We start from the raw sequence: 15,674 nt of genomic DNA, 5'->3' as shown, positions 1-15,674 counted from the left end.
GACAGTGCAGCTTGTGTCTTCCAGGAGGAGCTGGACCTGTGACTCCTGAAGGCTTCAGCTGGATTCTGTCACTGAGGCCCCTGGTGCTCCCTGCAAGCCGGGAAGCTGAACGGTGGTGCCCTCCTCCAGTGCCTTTGGAGAGCCTGGAAATGCCAGGAACCAGGCCCCCAGCCCAGCATTGTCCACATTGGAAACATTCTCTTCTTCCTCCTGAGACCCAGTGTCTCCACGGACTTTGTCCAGCCAGGCCCTGGCTTGTATTGTGCCAGAAGCCTTGTGCTCATTGCCCTTGCCATGTTGTTCCAGGTTGCCCACTGGCTGTTTCTTGGACATGGTTTGATGTCCCAGAGCATTCTTCTCTGCCTTTGGAACCCCGGAAGGGTGGCTTACAACAGCTGGATTCCAGGATATCAGAGGGGAGCTGGGCACTTGGCTGGAGCTTGGCAGGGAGAGAATGGCCACTTGCATCAGATTTCAAACATGTGGGTCTGCTTCCTTGGCAGATGACTCCTGGCCGACATAGCTCAGCAGGCTGGTGACGGGGCTGTGACTCTAGTCCTGTCTGAGGGGTTTTGCTAAGGAATCAAACATGATTCAGGACATCTCAACATTTATGAGCTGCCACCCGTGGTGGGGTGTTGGGCACCACCTCTTCCTTACGATTCCAGCTCTTTCTGCCCCACCCTGGTAAAATCAGCAAAACCAGTGTCTGCTTGCTTAGAAGTGCACAGACTACTTCCAGGACGGAGAAATATTTGCTGACTCAGGCTCAGAATAACAACAACATCTCAGGATGGGTGTGTGACAGTTGAAGAGCCAGCTTGCCTTGGGAGCGCTCTTTTGAGTCCTGGTATTTAACAAGAACATACTAGAATGACTTTCAGGACCCCTGGCATCTCTCAGCTGAAGATGTTGGTTTCTTTCTGTCCTGTAGGGTTGAGCGGTGCCGTGGGCATGCACGTGGTACTCATACAGAGGCTTCTGCTCACTGACAGATGAAGACGGACGCACCCTAGAGGTAATCCCATTTCCCTTACTCTCTGGGGCCTCTGACAACTGACCAAAACAGGATTCAGATTTAGGAGCCTGGCCTTGAGGATGAAATGATTTCACTAGACCTGAGTCCCAGATCCCAGGTGCCTGTCATAGGACCTGGTATCCTTCAGTTACACATAGTAGGCACTTATTAAATAATTACTGAATATCAGTGACTTACATAGTTTTTTTAGGAGCATGGAGATTTTTTCACCTTTGTGCCTACTAAAAAACAAACTCCCGAGGGCAAGGACTTATTTTCTTTCTCTTGTGTCTATGACATTGCTTGGCATAGAAAGGACACTGAGTAAATGTTTGTTGAATGAATAAATGAACATACTTTCCTCCCCACCCACATGAATGCTGAGGGTACCAGGTTACAAAGATGTAGTCCATTATTCTCTTTCATTTATGGAACAAATATTTTTGAGTACCAACTGTATACCAGGCACTTGGGAAATGATGATAGTAAAAACATTCAGTCCCTGTCTCTTCCATCCGTGGGCTGGCATATATGAGAGCAGGACATGATACACATAATTGTTCCTTCCCCTTCTGCTAGGCTAGTGGGTCCTCACCAGAATCTGAAAAACGCTGTGGTTTTCCATTGCTGTTTCCCTGTTCTCAGGATGCCTGGCAGGTTTTATAAACCCTCAGAGGGGTGCTCCAGGGAATTTGATGTTCATTGTCTCAACTATTTAGGAAGCTGGGTTATGGTGGGTCCCTGCTGGTGGCCGGGAAAATGTGGGCCTCCTGTCTGTTTTAATCTCTGAAGTTCAGTGGTTCCAGGAGCTGTTTGAGGGCTTCACTTCCCTTTCTCTGCCTTTAACACCCTGCAGGTTTTCCTGTTGCTGAACAGGGTGACGAGGCCCTGGGTCTGTCCATCTGTGGGGGTCAGGTTGTTTGTGGATCTCTCAGGAAGGTCTTGGGCAGGGGTCCCTGCTGTTCTCCAACCCTTATCAAGTCCTTTCCTCTGAAGGGAATGCGAGGGAGGAAGAAGGGGGGTTGGAGGCCTGTGAGGTTCCCTCAGAGGGGATGAGGTGGATGTTCCCTCTGAGCAGGGAGAGCTGCTGGGCTGAATTGATTTGCTTTGTCATGTGCTTCAGCGACAGCTAGCCACAGTGGCAGTAATTGTGCATGTCCAGGGATCGGCTGTAATTCATCCCTGAGCTTTGAGCTCCCAGTCCTAGCTAGAAGCTGTCTTCTTAGTGTCCTCTGGCAAAGTTGAGACTATTAGATTTTATAGCTTTGTCATGTATTTTTGTGTTAATCTCTGCCACCTTCATCTTTCCTACCTGAAGCCTGTGTGTGGGTCAGGTTCTGTGACAGATGTTTCACATGGGCGCCTCTGGGATGAGTCAGATCCTGGCTAGGGAAAGAAGACATGCACAGGAAAGATTTTTTAGATATTAAAGAGTTGGTGGCTACTGAGAACATGGTGCTGTGTAGAGGATGCACAGTTAGATGCGCAGGTTGTCACTGAGAAAGGACCTTGTTCCTCAAGAAACTGGGTCTTGGACAGGGCCTTGGGGGGAAAATGGTTTCTTTTGAAGTCAATTTTAGAATAGTGTGAAACAGTGATTCTTAAACTTTCTGGCCTCAATACCACTTTAGAATTTAGACATAACTTTCTTATATTCATACATGAATACACAACCAGTGTAACTCCACACCATGTACAACCACAGGAATGGGAAGTTATGCTCCATGTATGTCTGATACGCCAGAATACATTCCACTGTCATATAAACTGAGAAGAACTAATAAAAAATGAAAAAAAAAAAAAAACACTTTAGATTTTTTTTTTTTTTTAGTTGTACATGACTACAGTATCTTTATTTTATTTATCTATTTTTTGTATGTGGTGCCGAGGATCGAACCCAGTGCCTCATGCATGCGAGGCAAGTGCTTATCCACTGAGCCACAGCCCCGGCCCCACCACTTTGGAATCTTAAAAATTATTGAGGACCTCCAAAAACTGAGGAATTTAAAAAAATAATATACCAATTCATTTAATATACAAATTAACTTATTACATTATAAATGATATTTTTAATGAGAAATAACTATTTCAAAGCAAAGTGATTAAGTTAAGTGACATTGTTTTACTCTTTTTGCCTATCTTTTTATGATTTAATAAAAGACAGCTGAATTCTTTTTTTTTTCTTTTTTGGTACTGGGGATTGAACCTAGAGGTGCTTTACCATTGAATCACATCTCCAGTCCTTTTTTTTTTTTTAATATTTTTTTAATTGTTGATAGACCTATATTTTATTCTATTTATATGTGTTGCTGAGAATTGAACCCAGGGCCTCACACATGCCAGGCAAGTGCTGTGCCCCAGACCTTCCTGTCCTTTTTATTTTGAGACAGGGCCTTGCTAAGTGCTGAGGCTGACCTCAAACTTGGGATCCTCCTGCCTTAGCTTCCTCAGTCATTGGGATTACAGGTGTGCACCACCATGCCCAGCTAGGATAGCTGAATTCTTACAGCTACTTTTTGCCACAGTCTGGCTGAGCACAAATCACCCGAGCCGCCACAAAGCACTTGTCAAACAGGAAGCTTTATTGCCTGAACTCTACCAGCACTCCAGGCACACTCCCCTGGAACTCTCCCCGGGACTCTCCCAGCTCTCCACCTCTCCACCGGGTTCTGCGGGTTCTGCGCCCTCTCCGCGAGAACTCCAAAGTGGCGAGAACTCCAAAGTGGCGGGCACCGAGGCAGCAGGAATCACCCTATTCAGGAGCCACCCTATTGCCGGACAGCAGGGGTCCATATACAACTCAATACACAGCCTGTCCCAATCCAGCATCATCCAGTCATAGCAATTATAACTTAATTATCATCATCTTAATGGCTCGCTGGCTCACCTCGTAACCTTCTGGCACCATCCTGACTCGGCTGTGGCTCTTAGCAACTTTTGTGTTCAAGGTCTTGCAATATGTTATTTTGTTTGAAGGATACGAAGAAAATTGGACTTCACACAGATATGTGGTTTATAAAGGGAGGAGTATTTTAATAACCTTTGCCAATAATTGTGGATATTCTTTTTGATGCTCAAAAGAGCCTCACTTGTCTAGTGAGGCAAGTGGTAGTTTAAGGTTAGTTGCAGTGTGGGTCTGAACCTCATCAACAAACTTTGTATACTTTGTGACATTAAAATCCTTTGGTCTGTCTTGCACTTTGAGTGACTATTTTACTTTGAATTGGTGGTTGGCAACTATTGGCTCACTGAATTATATAGATCTCCCAAATGTTGACACATTTCATTTTACAATATAAAAAAATCATATTAATTAATATTGCCACTGATCTCATCAGAAAGTTTTTTTTTAAAAAAAAAAATATTTATTTTTTAGTTGTAGTTGGACATATTACCTTTATTTTATTTATTTTTATGTGGTGATGAGGATCGACCCCAGGGCCTCGCACATGCTAGGCGAGCGCTCTACCACTGAGCTACAACCCCAGCCCTCATCAGAAAGTTTTTAAGTGCTCCGGAGCACTAGAAACAAGTTTTCCCTGAAATGAATTCTCCCTTGAGAGCTTGTTTTTTTTAAATTATGGATGACATGCTGTTACTTCTTAAAGTGGCAGGCTTACTTCACTTATTTTAAAGAAAAAGTCAGAATATCAAAGTCTAATCAATCATAATTTCCCTGTTAATCTTCTTTTGGAGAAAAATGTGTTCCATGAAAAAAGTGGCTAGTTTAGCTTGCAACTTAGTGATACAAGTACTTTTTCTTGAAACCATTATGTAACTCTCATTTTGTTACATGGAATATTACATGTTGAGCTGGGGAGTTGTAACTCAGTGGCAGAGCACTTGCCTAGCAAGTGCAAGGCCCTGGATTTGAGTCCCAGCAACACACACACACAAAAGTTGTCAGGGGTTGAGGTTAATAAAGTTAGTTTTTACTGGTTTTACCTAGGACATTCTTCAGGGCAATGGCACTTCATTGTTTTTCATGGTTCTGCGAATTGACTGGACTCAGCTGGGTGAATCTCATTTGGGTCTCTTATGTGAACTATAGACTGGGCAGCATCATGTGAAAGCATGGCTGCCCTGGACTTGCACCCGACTCACTCACTGCCTAGTACTCAATGTTGCCTGTTGCCTGTGGGTGGCCCCTCCATGTGCCTTGAGCTTTGCACAGCATGATAGCTGGGTTCTGAGCAGAAGCATCCTAAAAGTGAGCATACTGAGAGATGCAGGCAGAAATGGCAAGGTCACAGTGTTACTTCTGTATTCTCTTGGTCATAGGACTAACTCAGATTCAAAGAGAGGACTACGTGAGGGTGTGAATACAAAGAGATGAGGTTCCCTGGGGAGAGACAGAGGCCTCCTTGGAGACTAGCTGCTACTTTTTAGCATCCTTTATACGAGGTAACCTGACCTGTATATGAATTTATTCTAGGAGGAAAGTGCATCTTCTTATAATTTCCATTCTTAGAAATAATTATTAGAAAATTCTTCGTGGGTTGATAGAGGGCACTGAATGCCAAGTAAAGGAATTTGCACGCTGTTCCTTGGCCAGTGGGAAGCCATTGATGGTTTTGGAGCAAGAAGTGATGATATTAATATTGCAAAAAAGATGAGTAGAGAAGGAATGGAAGCAGAGAAGATGGGAGAAGATGGGTAGGGGACTACCACAGTGGTTTCAATGTAAGGAGGTTCTTCCTCACATTAAATGAGTTCCTCTGGGTGCAGTTCAGTGCATTGCTTCTGGCTGCTTCTGACCTATCAGTCACACAGTTTAGGTATCCAGGTGTGGGGAGAGTAACCCTCACCCCTGTTTAGGGTTATGGTTGCATGGGAGAGATTAACTCAAGGGTTCACAAAAGGCAACTAAATTTTAGGTTTTATTGTGAAAGTACATAAAAAGTTAAGCATTGGGGCTGGGGATGTGGCTCAAGCAGTAACTCACTCACTTGGCATGCGCTGGGTGCTGGGTTCCATCCTCAGCACCACATTAAATAAATAAATAAAGATGTTGTGTCCACCGAAAACTAAAAAATAAATATTAAAAAATTTTCCCTCTCTTTAAAAAAAAAAAAAAGTTAAGCATTGCCAGGTGTAGTGGTGCAAACCTATAATCCTTGCTACTTGGGAGGCTGAGGCAGGTGGATGACAAGTTCAAGGCCAGCCTCTGCAATTTAGTGAGACCCTATCTCAAAATAAGAAAATAAAAAGGGCTGGGGATGCAGCCCAGTGATAGAGCACTCCGGGTTCAATCCCTAGTACCTCAAAATAACTAAAATTTTAAAAATATTAATAAAATGAACCTCACCTCTTGTCTATCCCCTTCCTGCTGGGTTCTGAGGTGGCGAATTTAGGGAGAAATGACTTTCTGAACCCGCCTCTTCCTGAGTTCCAGCCTGCATGCTGGGAGCCCAGACAGAAAAATGGTGAAGGCATCTTCACCTTTGTCACACAGCCCTTGGTGGCAGAGTGGCGTGTTGTAGTTCCCTTCTTTTTCTTTCCAGTTTATTTTTCAGCCTAACTTCTCTCCAGCCTTGTAGTCATCCCAGCAACTGTCCTGAGACCATTACTGAGTCCCACACAGCTAATGGGGACATGGTTTTGACAGCGAGCGTTCTCCCATGAGGAGGACACCAAAAGGAGAGGCTCCCGGGAGGCCCAGGGTACTGCCTTGTGCTTAAGCTCACAACTCTGTAGTCATAATGGGTGTCTCAGTAGATTGTCACGGCTTCCGTTTGTCATCTGCTGTAACCCTTGATCCTCTTCACTGTTTTTGGTGCTTCCCTGTCCCTGAGTTGTGACCTCAGAGGCCCAGAGCTGGAGCGTGAGTCAGCCTGCTCTCCTAACCTGCAGCCTTTGCTGATCAGGCAGTGGTCTGGTGCTCACTCTTGCCCCACCCAACACAGCCCCACGCTGTACTCAGCATCTGCATTTCTAAACAAGCAGAGGGTACTTTTCTTCAATTCCTTTTTATTGCCTGAGACATTTCCCTATTGCTAATTGTCATTTGATTTTCTTTGCTCCATTTCCTGTAGTACACGGTTTCTTAGCCTAGCACTGTAGACCTAGGATCTGTCAGTGGCTGTCCTGTGCATCCAGATGGTTGGGTGCATCTTTGGCTTCTACCCACTAGATGCCATTAGCATGTTCCCCTCCCCAGTGGTAAAAATCAACATCTCCAGACATTGCCAAATGTTCCTGGGAGGCAGAAATCACCTTTGGTCCCTGAGAACCAGTGCTGTCCTCAGATATCTCCCTGACCCCTGGAGGTCCTTGGGAGGAGTGAAGTGGCTCTCAGTGTGCAGTGTGTTCCAACTAAGTACGAAGATACAACAGAAGGGCATGTCCAAGAAGTAAAGCCAACTCCTAGAGTGGTTGTGTTTCTCAGTCTCTACTACTATTTCTTCTTCTTCTTCTTCTTTTTAAAAATATATTTTTAGTTGTTGATAGATCTTTATTTTATTTGTTTATATGTGGTGCTGAGAATTGAACCCAGTGCCTCACACATGCCAGACAGGTGTGCTACCCCTGCACCACAACCCCAGCCCTCAGGCTGTGCTTCTCCAAATCATTTAGCATTTGGGCAGAAGCCACCTTCCTATAGCTTCCAGAGGTGCCAGGTAGAGGACAGGTGGTCCCAGCATGCCAGTTGCTATTAACTAGCGCATTCCTGGTGCCCAGCATTACCAGGGGGTCAGGGTGCTCTGATCACACAGTCTTCTGATGCCCCGACTCTCAGAACTGTCTGGCACAGGCAGCTCTCCTGTGAGAAAGCTTTTCTGCCACCCAGGGCTTGTTTGACCCAGACCATTCTTCTCAGCTTCCTGACCTTTAGGACAATCCAGAGATTCAAAGGGCTCTCCTTGACCCTCAGCTTGCACCCTGGAATGTTTTTCCTAGCAGCCCCTGGGGACTTAAAGAAAATTGCCTTTCCCTTCCAAAGAGGGCCACAAAGGTGCATGTGCTCAGTTCCAAAAAATGAATTCTCTTCTGCCTACTTAAATAGCAACAAGTAGAGCTAAAGAAAGCCTAGGCCTGGGGACATTACCGATCCCCATCTGACACTTTGTCATGTGAACAGGGATCAGTACTAGATGGTGTTTTTCAGACTTCTGTTTCTTACATGCCCTTGGAGTTTGCTTGCTTGTTGGTGGCTAAATAATGGCCTCCAAAGATATCGAGGCCATCACCCCTCGAATCTGTGAATATTGTCTTATATGACAAAATGAACTGCAGATGTGATTAAGTTAGGGATCCCGGCATGGGGGATTATCCTGGATTATCTGGTGGACCCTAAATGCAATCACAGATGTCCTTATAAGGGGACAGTAGAAAGATCTGAACTGGAGAAGAGGCAGTGTGACCACTGCTGCAAGATGCTACCCTTTGGGCTTTGAAGACAGAGGAAGAGGCCAAAGAATGCAAGGAATGCAGCTCCGGAAGCTGGAAAAGGCAAGGAAACAGACTCTCCCCAGGACCTCTGGCGGAAGTGCAGCCCTGCCAGCACATTGGTTTTAGTTCAGTGATGCTAGCTTTAGACTTCCCACCTCCAAAACTGTAAGAGAATAAATGTGATTTGTTTTAAGCCACTAAGTTTGTGATAATTTGTTATAGCATAACAGGAAACTAATAAAGGGATTATCTGCCTCTGGGCACAGGTGGGTGACTTGGCTGATTCCTGTCCTTATTTTAAGGTATCTCTTCCATGGCACTAGAATGTAGCCCAGCCTTGTTCCAAGCTAATATTTGAGACAGTCTGCATTTTGGGGGAACCCTGAGGGGACTTCTGGGAGCAAAAGAGAAGACCTCAGATAGTATCTGATCCTTGCTTTTGGAGCTCATCCCATACCTTCAATCTGATCCATACTAAATGGTGTTTTTCAGACTGTTGAGGTTCCAGGATTAGTGGCTATCTTATTCTAATTCCATCCCTTTTTCTTCCATTTATTCAGCAGATATTTATTGGGTACCTTCCAGGTGCTGGTGGCTATTTCTAGGCACTGAGAATGAGTGGGTAACACAAAGCAGATTTAAAAAATCTTCCATAGCTGGGTGCAGTGGCTTGTGCCTGTAGTCCCCACTGCTCAGGAGAACGAGACAGGAGGATTGTCTGAGACCAGGAGTTCACGGCCAGCATGAGTAACAGTGAGACCCCTGTCTCAAAAAAATAAAATCTGTCCTGGGCCGGGGTTGTGGCTCAGTGGTAGAGCGCTTGCTTAGCATGTGTGAGGCACTGGGTTTGATCTCAGCACCATATAAAAATAAGTAAATAAACAAATAAATAAGATAAAGATCCATCGACAACTAAAAACATATTTAAAATAAAATCTGTCCTGGTATTTGAGCTGGAGGATGGAGAGGGTGTCAGAATTAATAAAAACATGTCAGATAGTGATTAATACTGTATAGAAAAATAGTGCACAAAGAGGACAATGACAACTTTAAGTAGAGGACAGGCAAGGCCTCACTGAGAAGGTGCTGCCGAATCTGGAAGAGGAGTGGCCAGCTGTGGAAGATGCTTACAGGTGGAGGGGAACAAGTCCAGCTAGCTGCTCCTACCTTAGGATGGGCGACATCCCTGTAAATCAGAAAGCTGAGAATACCACAAGTCAAAATGCATTTAATACCCTGCACCTGCTGAACATCACAGCTTAACAACAAAGTCCTCTGTAGAGAGGTGGTTTGCCCTCAGGATCATCTGTGGCTGCCTTGGAGCCTCGGATCATGGCTGTTGCCAGTATCTATCTCAAGAGAGTGTCGCCAGCTTCACAGAGGATCAAAATTCAAAATTCCAAGTATCATTTGTACTGAATGTGTAAGCTTTTGCACTATTGTAAAGTTGAAAAATTGTTGAACCCTTGTAATTTGGGCCAAGGATGTAACTCATAGTAGAGCCCTTGCCCGGCCTATGTGAGGCTCTGGGTTCTAATCCCAGCAATACGGGGGGGGGGGGGGGAAGCTGATAATTCAGGGACTGCCTGTACAAAGGTCCTGGGGTGGAGCACCACTGTGTGTTTAATTAAGGACTGTTGTGGAGCAGGTGTGGCTGGAACAGAGCAAGGGTGGAGTAGGCTGGAGGGGATGAAGTCAAGAGACATGGCTGGGGTCCTATAAAATCTTTTACTCAGGTGCCCTTTCCTCTTTCCTCTCATTGCTTCTCAGTTTTCATACCGTGTTCTTCATTTTCTTTTTGGTAGATATTTGTCATATCATCCTTAGGGAATATTAGCAGGTAAACATAGTTTAAAATATTAGAAGGAGCCAGGCTGGTGGCACTCACCTGTAATCCCAGCTACTTGGGAGGCTGAGGCAGGAGGATGGCACATTCAAGGCCAGCCTGGGTGACTTAACTAGTCAAAATAAGGAAAAGGGCTTGTCATGTAGCTCAGTGGTGGAGTGCCCTGGGTTCCATCCTCTGGGTTCAATCCTAGTACCACAAGTGAAATAAAATAAAAATTTAAAAGGAAGAAAACCAGCCTCCTCTTTCTGAATAACAAAGGCAGTTCCAGCCTCAGTGTTTATGGGGCCAGATGCCTAGACATGGAGGCTGGCTGCCCTCAATGGGCAGTTCTGGTTCTGGGAAATCTTCATCTCCATCACTTTCCTCAGCCCCGGGAGGAAGCCCAGGCCCTCAGGCCTGCCTGCTCTTGCCACCCCCTTCTCCTGGTCAGCCTGGCGGGAGTTCCGCACATGCCCACTGGAGTTGCTCTCCTAACCCCTGACCTCCTCACCTTTCCTCCAGGTAGCACTACAGTATTACTCAGCCTGGCGCACGTGCCAGTGCCACCCATGTTTATCACTTGGGCCCTCCACACTCATAGCTGCTCATCCCCGAGCTGCACGTCTGCGGCCTCAGTCTCCTAGGAGGCTGCTTTCATGCTCATCCTTCTTCCCTATCTCCAAAGATGTCAAGAACCTCTCTGCCTGCACCCAGCGCAGCCCCTCTTCTGCCTCTGGTCCTTGGACTTCTAAAAATCAGATCCCACAAGGTCAAGAAGCCCAGGTGGAAGAGTCCCCCTCTCCCTAGATAGAGACCGTGACAGCTCTGGTGCGCTGGCAACTTTCCAAACTGCCAGCCTGTCATTAGTCCATGGTAAGCTCTGTCGTCATCTGAGGCCAGAGTACAAATTGTCTCCATGGATTAAATCCTGCTGCTGTTTCTCTGATTTTACCTTCCTAGGTGACTGCCCAGCACCTGCTCTATATAAGTGGGGTCAAATAGATTGTCATTAAAAACAAACAACAAAAAAAAAATCTTTGGCCATTAACAAATTTACCAATTTTAACTTTTAGCCCCCAAGTGGAAATCACTGGGTAAATTTCTGAATTACAGAATGCATCCTGTGAAGTTCTGCGTCACCCTGTTTATATTCTATTGTTTATATTCTATGTGGTTCCTAAGAGTTTTCCTCTCGGCATCTTAGCATTGTGGTGTATTTAAAGCATAGAGTTGCAATTTGCCTGTCATATTCTTTCAGTGTGTCACCTTCGAAAAAAAGTCTAGTCTGTTTTCTGGCACACTCCCTGACCCAGTAGGTATCATGCACCCAAGCCAAGTCCTGCCTCTGAGTCCCGCAGGCCTACGTTGCTGCTGAGATTATCTGGTTTTGATTCATTTTTGTGCCCCCTCTTGGGGCACAATATAGGAAAGCAAGAAGTGCCTTTCTTGAGCTGGTTCCAGTACTCCCAGAGCTCTTGCCCTGTGCACCTGTCTGCTGTCTTTGGATGGCAGCCTGCACCTTGCCCACCTTTCTGCCTTCTACTTCCATCATGCAAGAGAATGAATGTTCTGTATGAGTCAGAGGCCTGCAATGCAGTTTGTCCTCAGACCTGAAGGTGTTCATTAGCTGCAGTCAAAGACCATCTCCCCAGAAAGTGGGCCCCCTGATTAAGGCCCTCAAGTGCTTTGCATAGAGGTGCTCAGCAAGCACCTGTCAGGTGGAAGGATAACTAGAAGATCAGCCTAAGTGTCTTTCCTCTTAGAGTGGCCCTGGTGGTAGTCTACAGCAGAGCCCTGTCTGGGAAGACATTCACGGGGCATGGATAGAAGGGGGGCTTAAGCCGACACGTTCACTCACAGACCCTTTCCCAATTGTTAGGCTCAAGGAGATAACTGAGAATGTTGGCTTTGGCAGTCTTTCCAATTGACATCTCCTCCCCACTTTCCCTTCTGAGGGTCTGGGTAAGGTTCCCTTCTGGCTTGGCACTCACCAGGGTATATTATGCCATTGGACAATTATTTGCTATTGGACTGTGAGTTCAAAAGCCAGACTGACTTGTGTCTCCACTTGTGTCTAGTCCCCTTCTCAAGGCAGAGCCAGTAGACACTCAGTAACTGTGCGCAGAATGTGGCTCCCACATGTGGAACGCCTGTGTTGATCCCTCTCCACACTGTGACTCTGAGGGAGGAATCATTGCATGCCTTCTATAGGTAAGGATATTGAGGCTCAAACCGGTTAGGACATTTTCCTAAAGTTGCACAGCTAATAAGTGGCAGAGCTGGGATTTGAACCCAAGTGACTAAACTCATGTTTTTGATTGCCACATAGCAGGGCCTTCTAGGAGGGATGATAGCTGAATCTAATTGTTCCAGTTTGGAAAGTACTTGCTTGACTGGCCAAACTGGTGTTGGTTTCAGAGAACAGCAGAGTCCCTTGTTGGTTGTTGAGCAGAAGCAAAATGTTGGCAGGCCCCAGGCCTCCTGCAGAGTCTCATTCCAGGTCAGTGGGCAGAGGAGGCCCTGCGAGTGATTGTGCTTTGTGGCTCCCTGGATCCGCTCCAAGACGGTGAAGCCCTAAAGAACCGCAGGAACTCACCAGCCAAACTGTGGGCCAAGCATGGAGGTTGGGAAGGACTCAGTGTCTATTCTGAGTGAATGATCAAAATGGCTTTTAGTCTGATGAAGGCAAAGGAGGAAGAGAAGATGGCTCAGATGTGCACATATGTAGAGGAGGGGAGAGAGATTGCCTTCATTCAGATTTTCTCTTGGATCAAGCATTATTTCATAGATGGCCTCCTTCCCCCTCACACCAGTCTTAAGACGTTGGTATTGGTATTCCCATTTTACAGATGAGGTGTGGGATCAGAGTGGTTAAATAACGTCCTTAGGTCACACAGCTAACAAGTGGCAGAACTGGAATTTGAGCCTTTAGAATTCCTTCTCAGTTCTATAGCTTTGCCCTTCCTGCCAGTGCACCCCAGCCTGGACTTTGCAGGAGTGTGCCAGTGATACGCATAAGTGCATGCACAGGCTTGTGAGCAGAGGCTGCAAGGGAATCTGGGCTCCTGATACCTGTCCTGCTTCACAACGTGTGCCCTACCCGGACCAGCGCCTCAGACCAACAGTGGCGTTATGCTTTTCTCTTTCCTTGAACCCTCCACCCCTGGTTTATTTTAAGAGAACCTTTTCTATTTCTATTCACTTTTCCTGGCCTGGAGGCAGGGGTGGGGTGCAGGGATGTCATTGGGAACCAGATGAGGCAGGCATAGTAGCATCTTAGCAGTGGCTTTGGTTGGTCTCTGGGGACTGTGTTCATCAGCCTACCAGCTCTAAGGTCCAAGGGATGCTGGAGCTCCAGGAGCCAGAGACTGGCAGCTGAGAGAGTGACACACACACTCCTCTTTCTGTTGGTTTCTCTGAAGGAGCAGAGCAGGAAGCAGCATGTGGCTCTGTAACTCTAGCTTGCCGCCCGCTTCTAAGGGTGAGAACTTCGAGGGAATGTGGGGTCGTGGTGTAAAGCCAGACTGTGAGGGAAGTCAGTTGTGGCTCTGCCAGTTTCTAACCGCGTGACCTTGGGTGGTAGCCCTAGACCCTGCACCCGAGGTGAACTGAGCTGCAGTGCGGAAGGGTCCAGAGGAGTGTCTTTGAGTTTGACTGTTTATTCGGCTCGTTGAAGCCAGCAATGGAGGTGAAGGCTGGGAAGTACTGAACAGAATTTAAGACTGTTTGTCTTCTCTGCATCTGAACGTGGGCTTAAGTGGGTACTAACCCAAGTCTGGTGATTGCTCGTGGGACCCCATGGGGCACTCCCAGTGGCAGGATACCTCTGGTATCCCCCTGCCAGCCCCTGCCTGGGCCCTGGTGGAGGAAGGAGTGTGTTGAGGAATGTCTTATCCCGAGGCTGTCAGAGGCCAGGCCGGCTTTGTTCTTCCACCTTGCTGAGGCCCTGGCTTTTGAATGTGAGCCTGGGAGCAGTCAGGGTCTGTGTCGCTGCAGGTGGTCCTGGGAGTTGGGCAGGAGGTCATGGAAGAAGGGCTCTCTGCTGGCAGGCTTTTATTTCACTAGCAGCGATCAATGAAGGTGCCTTCAGAAAACTATCTGGGATTTAGACTGAGGCTGGCAGTCGTGGCACACCTGTAGTCCCAGCTGCTTAGGCGGCTGAGGCAGGAGGATCACAAGTTCAAAGGCAGCCTCAGCAACTAAGCAAGGCCCTAAGCAACTCGGCAAAGCCCTGTCTCAAGATTTAAAAGGAGGGGTGCCACTGGGGATAGTAGGGATGTGGCTCAGAGAATGAGCACCCCTGAGTTCAATCCCTGATACAAAAAAGGGGGTGGGGATTGTTAACACTCAGTTTTGTGATTTACCCATATTTTAGGTGGTTTCATTGTGTCTCTTATGACCCTCTGACTGCCCCTGCCCAACCCTGCCCTTTGTGGAGAAGGCATTTGAAGGGGCTGTCCCTTGGTGTTAACTGCCTAAGGGCAGAGGATGGGTGGTGTGAAAGTCGCCTCTGCCTCCCCCCAGGATCCGCCTGTCCTGGGCTCTCTCCCCTTCCATGTCACTGCCCTCTCTGACCACTTCTTTTTCCTCTTCTGTACATATCCAGGAAAGGACCGTCTCCAGTCTGAAGGTTTCTTTTTATGGCTTTGGGGGAGAAATCTCTCTGGAGCTCAGAAAAGCGGTTCATAGGGAGGAGATGGGAAGGGTGGTCTCTGGGTTGGGGACGGGGTCTTGGAGGAGTAGCTGGGAGGAGGACCTGGTCTTTGGCTCTATCTTGGGGCAGTTAGAAAAAGAAACTGGGTGATGGGTTGGGGCAGGCAGGCAGCAGGTGGCTGTGGAGACTTCCTCGGATAGCAAGCAAACTGTCCAGGAAGAAGCCTAGAGAATAAGGGGTCCAGATATCGGCCAGAAACGGGGAATAGAAAGTCTGCCTTGATGGGACCTTATTCTCTAAGCAGAGTCTGTATGTCCGTGATCCTCCTAGAGAGGTTTTCTCTCTGTCCCCTCCCCCATCTGCTTTCCCTACCTGGCAGTTCCCTGGCCTGCCCAGGCCCCATGTGGTATGACAAGTCTGGTACAGCCAGCTACTGTGCCCTGCTGACACGTATGTGGCAGCCTCTGCACAGCCCCGTAGCACCTCCCTGGGCAGTGGGTGGGGATCTGAGCACAGTAATCAGGCATGGGGAGGATGTTCCATGCGCCCTTAGATCGTAGCAAAGATTCCATTCCAGAAAAGCAGCTCAGAGGCCGGGGAAAACTCCCTTCACTTCCTGCAGAATAAAACGAGGTCTCCTGCTGTAGGCATGAAGGCCTCTCGGGCCCTGAGAGCTGGTGGAGGTTTTTTTCTGGGCCACTTGGGCCTGCGTGCAGGTTATACCAAGAATTCACACTTCACCGCAGGCTGATGTCCGTAGGCTGTGTGTTCCCAGGCATCTG

At 47.2% G+C, this 15,674-nt stretch overlaps 1 protein-coding gene across 3 annotated transcripts in view; it reads left to right on the top strand.

Annotated features, from left to right (window-relative positions):
* Positions 1–15,674, top strand: part of Ppard (peroxisome proliferator activated receptor delta) — a 72,842-nt gene that overhangs the window by 3,051 nt on the left and 54,117 nt on the right. For all 3 annotated transcript variants that reach the window (XM_046464497.2, XM_046464496.2, XM_058585580.1), the window contains exon 2: positions 935–1,018. The gene's annotated coding sequence lies outside the window, so the exon portion shown is untranslated. The remainder of the gene's footprint in view (positions 1–934; positions 1,019–15,674) is intronic.

This window comes from Marmota monax, unplaced genomic scaffold (genome assembly GCF_021218885.2).
Source record: "Marmota monax isolate L192 unplaced genomic scaffold, Marmota_monax_Labrador192_F-V1.1 WCK01_AAM20220418_F8-fsc00211, whole genome shotgun sequence".
NCBI lineage: Eukaryota > Metazoa > Chordata > Mammalia > Rodentia > Sciuridae > Marmota > Marmota monax.
This window is presented reverse-complemented; position numbering and strand designations above follow the sequence as displayed.